This window comes from Hordeum vulgare, chromosome 5H (assembly GCF_904849725.1).
Source record: "Hordeum vulgare subsp. vulgare chromosome 5H, MorexV3_pseudomolecules_assembly, whole genome shotgun sequence".
Classification (NCBI taxonomy): domain Eukaryota; kingdom Viridiplantae; phylum Streptophyta; class Magnoliopsida; order Poales; family Poaceae; genus Hordeum; species Hordeum vulgare.
Genome location: NC_058522.1, coordinates 42,330,266 through 42,338,115, shown reverse-complemented (window position 1 = coordinate 42,338,115; position 7,850 = coordinate 42,330,266).

The window sequence follows — 7,850 nt, the reverse complement described above, 5'->3', positions numbered from 1 at the left end:
CCAATAAAAATAGAAATCCAGATTGCTACAGTACCTAAAGAGATGGTAGTTTGTTTTCTTGTGCTAATGTATCATGAGTTTCTGTTTAAGTTTTGTGTTGTGAAGTTTTCAAGTTTTGGGTGATGTTCTCATGGACAAAGAAATAAGGAGTGGAAAGAGCTCAAGCTTGGGGATGCCCAAGGAATCCCAAACTGAATTCAAGGACACCAAAAAGCCTAAGCTTGGGGATGCCCTCTTTCGTCTTCAATCCATCGGTAACATTACTTGGAGCTATATTTTTATTCACCACACCATATGTGTTTTGCTTGGAGCGTCTTGTATCTTAGGAGTCTTTTCTTTTTGTTGTGTCACAATCATCCTTGCTGCACACCTTTAGAGAGAGACATGTACTCATCGTGATTTTGCTAGAATGCTCATTGTGCTTCAATTATATCTTTTGAGCTAGATAATTTTTCTCTATTTGCTTCACTTAGATCTGTTAGAGCACGGCGGTGCGTGATTTGGTAGTTGTCTTATGCTATGAAAGTAGTCCCAAAGGTGATAGGTACCCAAAAAGGATACAAAAACCTCCATCTTCATGTGCATTGAGTATAAAGAGTAGTTTTGATTCCTCTCAATTAGTTTTGAGGCGTGGATTTGGTAATATTAAGAGTTATGTTAGTAGGGTGTTGTGAATCTAGAAATACTTGTGTTGAAGTTAGTGATTCCCGTAGCATGCATGTATGGTGAACTACTATGTTAGGAAGTCGGAGCATAATTGATCTATTGATTGTCATCCTTTGTGTTGAGGTCGGGATCGCGTGATGGTTAACACCTACCAACCCTTCCCCTAGGAGTATGCGTTTAGCACTTTGTTTCGGTTACTAATAAAAACTTTCGCAACAAGTATGTGAGTTTTCATGACTAATGTGAGTCCATGGTATAGATGCACTTTCACCTTCCACCACTGCTAGCCTCTCTAGTGCCGCGCAATTCTCGCTCGTACACAAACCCACCAAATATCTTCCTCAAAACAGCCACCATATCTACCTACAATGGCATTTTCATGCAACTCCCATCGTTCCACCTCATGACTTGTGACGTCACTCTTATATTGCCATTGCATGATCGTAAGATCGCTAGCGAGATGTTTCAACGTCATACGCCAGGCTAGATCGTTGCACATCCTGGTAGACTGCTGGAGGCATTTCCTATAGAGTCATTTCTAAGTTTTGAGCTGTGAGTAAATAAAAGTGTGATGATCATCATTATTAGAGCATTGACAAGAGGCCAAAGAGCCCAAAAATAAATAAAAAGGGCGAAAAGAGAAAAAAGAGAGGCCTAAGAGCCCAAATAAAAAAAGAGAAGAAAGAAAAAGAGAGAAGGGACAATGCTACTATCTTTTTCCACACGTGTGCTTCATAATAGCACCATGTTCTTCATGATTGAGAGCCTCTCGTTTCGTCACCACCATATGCTAGTGGGAATCTTCATTATATAACTTGGCTTGTATATTCCAATGATGGGCTTCCTCAAAATTGCCCTAGGTCTTCGTGAGCAAGCAAGTTGGATGCACACCCACTAGTTCTACTTTTGAGCTTTCACATACTTATAGCTCTAGTGCATCCTTTGTATGGCAATCCCTACTCATTCACATTGATATCTATTAATGGTCATCTCCATAGCCCTTTGATACGCCGAGTCAATGTGACCATCTCCTCCCTTTTTGTCTCACAACCACCACCACACTCTATTCCACGTATAGTGCTATATCCATGGCTCAAGCTCATGTATTGCGTGATAGTTATAAAAAGTTTGAGAAAGTAAGAGTGTGAAAACAATTACTTGGCCAATACCGGGGATGTGCATGATTTACATTAGTTGTGTGAGGATGATGGAGCATCGCGAGACTATATGATTTTGTAGGGATAACTTTCCTTGGCCTTGTTATTTTGAAAGTTCATGATTACCTTGCTAGTTTGCTTAAAGTATTATTGTTTTCATGTCAATAGCAAACTATTGTTTTGAATCTCATGGATCTGAACACTCATGTCACATGAAAGAAGTAGCAAAGGACAACTATGCTAGGTAGCATTCCACATCAAAAATTCATTCTTTATCACTTCCCTACTCGAGGACGAGCAGGAGTTAAGCTTGGGGATGCTTGATACGTCTCCAACGTATCTATAAATTTTTATGGTTTCATGCTATTATCTTGTCAAACTTTGGATGTTTTGCATGCTTTTATATATTTTTTGGGACTAACTTATTAACTCAGTGCCAAGTGCCAGTTCCTGTTTTTTCCATGTTTTTGACCCCTTTCAGAGGAGGATTTTAAACGGAGTCCAAACGGAACGAAACTGCCAAAAAGATTTTTTTCCGAAAGAGAAGAAGATCAGGAATCCTAGGAATCACGGCAGGGGGCCTGCAGGGACCCCACAAGCCCCACAGCCGCGACCAGGGGACCGCGCCTCCCAGGCTTGTGGGCTCCCTGGGCCACCTCTCCCCTAGGACTTTCGCCTATAAATTCCCTAAAATCCTGGAAAAAAATCAGGAGATCATCGAAAGTACTTTTCCGTCGCCGCAAGCTTCTGTCTCCGCAAGATCCCATTGGGGCACGGCCAGATGCCCTGTCGGAGGGGGATTCGGACACGGAGGGCTTCTTCATCAACACCATGACCTCTCCGATGATGCATGAGTAGTTCACCATAGACCCACGGGTCCATACCTAGTAGCTAGATGGCTTCTTCTCTCTCTTGGATCTTCAATACAAAGTTCTCCATGATCTTCATGGAGATCTATCCAATGTAATATTCTTTTGCGGTGTGTTTGTCAAGATCCGATGAATTGTGGATTTATGATCAGATTATCTATAAATCTTATTTGAGTTTCTACAGATCTCTCTTATGCATGATTTCATATCCTTGTAATTCTGTTCGAGTTGTGGGTTTTGTCTAGCCAACTAGATCTATAATTCTTGCAATGGGAGATGTGCTTGGTTTTGGGTTCATACTGTGCGGTGACCTGACCCAGTGACAGAAGGGGTAGCGAGGCACGCATCCTGTTATTGCCATCAAGGGTAAAAAGATGGGGTTCTCATCATTGGTTTGAGATTATCCCTCTACATCATGTCATCTTGCTTAAGGCGTTACTCTGTTCGTCATGAACTCAATACACTAGATGCATGCTGGATAGCGGTCGATGTGTGGGGTAATAGTAGTAGATGCAGAATGTATCGGTCTACTTGTCTCGGACGTGATGCCTATATGTATGATCATTGCCTTAGATATCGTCATGACTTTGCGCGGTTCTATCAATTGCTCGACAGTAATTTGTTCACCCACCGTAATATTTGTTATTATGAGGGAAGCCTCTAGTGAATACTATGGCCCTCGGGTCTACTCCATACCATATTTTCAGCCTTACACTTTTTATTTGTTGCACTTTCCGCCTTCAGATCTCACTTTGCAATGAATCTTGAAGGGATTGACAACCCCTTTATAGCGTTGGGTGCAAGCTCTTTGTGTTTGTGCAGGTAGTCTGGACATGACGAGATTCTCCTACTGGATTGATACCTTGGTTCTCAAACTAAGGGAAATACTTACTGCTCCTGTGCTGCATCACCCTTTCCTCTTCAAGGGAAAAACCGACGCAAGCAAGTCTCCGTCAACGTGTCAATTTTTGGCGCTGTTGTTTGAGAAGTAGCAGTTCCTCAAGCAAAAGGGTCCCCGTCTCTCGATTCGGGAGCCCGACTCTTATCAGCCAAGGAACGCACAGGTACAACCATGTGAATGGCCTTCTGAAGAATTCACGATTGATGCAGGTTTCAAAGACGAGTTTGATACATTTGTTCACAATGCCGGGCTCGAAGAATTCATCTCCAACAAATGCGAACAGTATACTATGCTCACTGCCTCTTTTGTTCGTAGATTCAGATTTTCAGTTGGTCGTGACTCATCCATACTGTTTGATCTTTATGAAAAATCGTATACCATGGACTTAGAGGATTTAGATAGAATTTGCAAGATACCTGATTGGGGTAGTCCCAATGATCCTCCTAAGTCTTCGGTTAGAGATTTCTTTTCTAGTATAACTGTTGGAGAAACTAGAGATATTACACGGGCTACCTTGGGGAGCATTCAATTCCGTGCCTTACATTATTTTGCCCTCTTCATAGGTAGATGCATTAACGACAAGATTGATCATTGTCACCTCTACGCACCTGACCTTAGTATTCTTAAGAGCGCAGTAACGGGTGATAGGAGTTTCAACATGGGAGTTATAATCGCGAGGAGGCTAAATAATAATGCTAATGAAGGTGATTTCTTTGGTGGGATCTATGCCACTCGCAAAGCAAATTTTCTTGGAGTACCCATCGGCGAATGAGATCCCCCGCTCCATACAATTTATCTAGATCGTGCCGCTATGACACGTTATGAGTTCCTTGAGAGGGATAATGAATCCCTCATATACCGGTTAATATTTAACCGACAACGTGTTTTCCATATTACCCTTCCTCTCCTGCCTTCGTTGACTTTCAGGTAAAACGGAGATATTACATAACCAGAGGAGAGGTAGAGGAGTATGAGAGGGAGGCGAAGGCTGCTCGCCTCCGTGAGGCAGCTATTCAGGCGGTAGCTGCCGCGATCCCGTACAACCCCGATCATGATTTTGGATATCGCTCGGACCAGCCGTGGGAGTAGACCAACTTAGGCAAAAAGCCTAAGCTTGGGGGAGTACGTGTTTCTCACCGACTTTATATTCATGCTCACACTTTCACTTTGATAGTCGGTGTTCACACCTTGCCATTGTATCATGCATGCTACACCACTGGAAAACAGTAATTTGCCATCAGCCAGGGCTTTGCCGTTAGCTGGCTGATGGCAAAGACCCTCTTTGCCGTCAGCTGACCTAAAGCGGACGGTAAAGGGCTCACTGATGGTAAAAAGGATATTTGCCATCGGCCAGGGCTTTGCCGTCCGTCAACGGACGACAAAGGTAGTGAAGGCAGACGGCAAACCTTTTCCACCCCACCTCTCCTCTCTCCCCACCCCACCCCGCCCCACCCCACCCCTTTGCCGTTAGCCTAGCTAACTTTGCCGTCCGCGGCAGACGGCAAAGGGGATGGACCCCCTAATGTTAACGGTCGTCCTTCCCACCCGCGCGCTCCCCCACTCTCTCTCCCCACTCTCTCCACCGCAACCTCCACCCCCCAGCATCGTTGACGCCACCCCACCCCAGTGCCGCCGCCCCACCCCAGCACCGCCGCACCACCCCATCCCAGCGCCGCCGCCCCAACCCACCCCAGCGCCGCCACCCCACCACATCGCCGCCGTCGCCACGCCACCCCACGCCCTCCTCGCGCCCCTCACCCTGCGGCCCTCCTCCCCGCGCCTCTCCTCCTCGTGCCCCTCCCCCTGCGGCCCTTCTCCCCACGCCCTCCTCAGGCCCCTCCCCCCTACGACCCTCCTCCCCGCGCCTCTTCTCCCTGCGCCACTGGATCGAGGTCAGTTTTTTTAGCTTTTTTTGTAATAGTTTTGTTTAATTAGTTATAGGTTTTAGGTTTGTTTTGGCTTAGGTTTAGTTTTAGTTTAGGTTTAGTTTTAGTTTAGTTTACGTTTATGTTTAGTCTTAGGTTAGTTTCCTGTTTAGTAGAAGAAAATAAGAAAAAGTAGAAGAAGAAGAAGAAGAATAAGTAGAATAAGAAAAAAGGAGAAGAAGAAGAAGAAGAGCTAGAGGAGGAGGAAGAGAAGAAGAAGAAAAGAAGAAGAAGGAGAAGAAGAATAATAGGAAAAAAGAAAAAACAAAAATAAGAATAAGAAGAAGAAGAAGAAGAAGAAGAAGAAGAAGAAAAATACGAGAGGAAGAGAAGAATAAGAGGAAAAAAAATAATAATAATAAGAAGAAGAAGAAGAAAAATAGGAGAGGAAGAGAACAAGAAGAAAAGAACCTTGGTTAGCTCATGAATATTGTATACTTAGCTTGTTTTCCTCTAAAATGGGATAATTAGACCATTTAGCTCCAAAAAGACATAGTTAGGTAATTTAGCTCCAACAAGAGGAGAAGAGGAGAAGAATTAGGCAAAATGAAAATAAAGAAGAAGAAGAAGAAGAAGAAGAAGAAGAAGAGAAGGAGGAGAAGGAGGAGGAGGAGGAGGAGGAGAAGGCCAAGGACCTTCTAGTCCTTCTCCTCCTCCTCCTTCTCCTCCTTCTCCTCCTTCTTCTTGATTTCTTCTTCTTCCCCTCCTCCTCCCATTTCTTCTACTCTTTCATATTATCCTTGCTTTAATTTCCCCAACAATGACATAATTAGCCCATTTAGCTCCAAAATACCATAATAAGCTCAAAATGGCATAAGAACCTTGGTTAGCTCATGAATATTATATACTTAGCTTGTTTTCCTCTAATATGGGATAATTAGCCCATTTAGCTCGAAAAGGACATAATTAGGTAATTTAGCTCCAACAAGAGGAGAAGAGGAGAAGAAATAGGCAAAATGAAAAGAAAGAAGAAGAAGAAGAAGAAGAAGAAGAAGAGAAGAAGGAGAAGGAGGAGGAGGAGGAGGAGAAGGAGAAGGCCGAGGACCTTCTTGTCCTTCTCCTTCTTCTTGATTTCTTCTTCTCCTCCTCCTCCTCCTCCTCTTTCTTCTACTCTTTCATATTATCGTTGCTTTAATTTCCCCAACAATGACATAATTAGCCCATTTAGCTCCAAAATACCATAATATGCTCAAAATGGCATAAGAACCTTGGTTAGCTCATGAATATTATATACTTAGCTTGTTTTCCGCTAACATGGGATAATTCGCCCATTTAGCTCCAAAAAGACATAATTAGGTAGTTTAGCTCCAACAAGAGGAGAAGAGGAGAAGAAATAGGCAAAATGAAAAGAATGAAGAAGAACAAGAAGAAGAAGAAGAGAAGAAGGAGAAGGAGGAGGAGGAGGAGAAGGATAAGGCCAAGGACCTTCTAGTCCTTCTCCTCCTTCTCCTCCTTCTTGATTTCTTATTCTTCTCCTCCTCATCCTCTTTCTTCTGCTCTTTCATATTATCCTTGTTTCAATTTCCCCAACAATGACATAATTAGCCCATTTAGCTCCAAAATACCATAATAAGCTCAAAATGGCATAAGAACCTTGGTTAGCTCATGAATATTATATACTTAGCTTGTTTTCCTCTAAAATGGGATAATTAGACCATTTAGCTCCAAAAAAACATAATTAGGTAATTTAGCTCCAACAAGAGGAGAAGAGGAGAAGAAATAGGCAAAATGAAAAGAAAGAAGAAGAAGAAGAAGAAGAAGAAGAAGAAGAAGAAGAAGAAGAGAAGAAGGAGAAGGAGGAGGACGAGGAGGAGGAGAAGGCCAAGGACCTTCTAGTCCTTCTCCTCCTCCTCCTTCTCCTTCTTCTCCTCCTTATTCTTGATTTCTTCTTCTTCCCCTCCTCCTCCTCTTTCTTCAACTATTTCATATTATACTTGCTTTAATTTCCCCAACAATGACATAATTAGCCCATTTAGCTCCAAAATACCATAATAAGCTCAAAATGGCATAAGAACCTTGGTTAGCTCATGAATATTATATACTTAGCTTGTTTTCCTCCAAAATGGGATAATTAGCCCATTTAGCTCGAAAAGGACATAATTAGGTAATTTAGCTCCAACAAGAGGAGAAGAGGAGAAGAAATAGGCAAAATGAAAAGAAAGAAGAAGAAGAAGAAGAAGAAGAGAAGAAGGAGAAGGAGGAGGAGGAGGAGGAGAAGGAGAAGGCCAAGGACCTTCTAGTCCTTCTCCTCCTCCTCCTTCTCCTCTTTCTTCTTGATTTCTTCTTCTCCTCCTCCTCCTCCTCTTTCTTCTATTCTTTCATATTATCCTTG